The following is a 566-nucleotide window of genomic DNA, read 5'->3' on the forward strand; positions in this document are numbered from 1 at the left end:
GGGGCACACCCGAACCCGCCTGCTGCCTCTGCCCCGCCCCCCGAGCGCCTATTGGCCGACGCGGCGCCCACCCCGCCCCCGCTCGGCCCGCCTCGCGCCCCTATTGGCGGTCGCCGCGCCGAGCCCCGCCCACTTCCGCGAAACGCTCGCCCGCCCGCGCCGCGGCGCGTTGTGGGCCCGCCCCTTCCTGCCGCTGCCGGGTCTCTATTGGCTCCCGAATTCAGGAGCCCCTCCCCCGCTGAGCCTTTTATTGGACAGGCCCCGCCCCCGTCCCCGGCTCCGCGTTGCTACTGGCTACTGTTTGACAGGACCCCGCCCCCTCGCGCGCCTGCCCTGCTCCCATTGGCCAAGGGCGCCGGGGGGCGAGGCGGCGCTGGCACCCGCAGCAGGTTCGGTTGCGAGGCGCGCAAGGTCAGGGCGCCGGCGCGCGCCGCGTGGCCATAGAGGCGGCAAGGGCGCTGGGGCCAGAGCGGCCGCCCCGGGCGCCGCCATCTTGGGGCGGTGGAGGCTCGGGCTCCGCCCCCAGAGGGCACCTCTCTCCATGGCAACCACCAGGTGGGGGCCCC

Source organism: Apteryx rowi, unplaced genomic scaffold, assembly GCF_003343035.1.
Source record: "Apteryx rowi isolate R43461 unplaced genomic scaffold, aptRow1 scaffold_1113, whole genome shotgun sequence".
Classification (NCBI taxonomy): domain Eukaryota; kingdom Metazoa; phylum Chordata; class Aves; order Apterygiformes; family Apterygidae; genus Apteryx; species Apteryx rowi.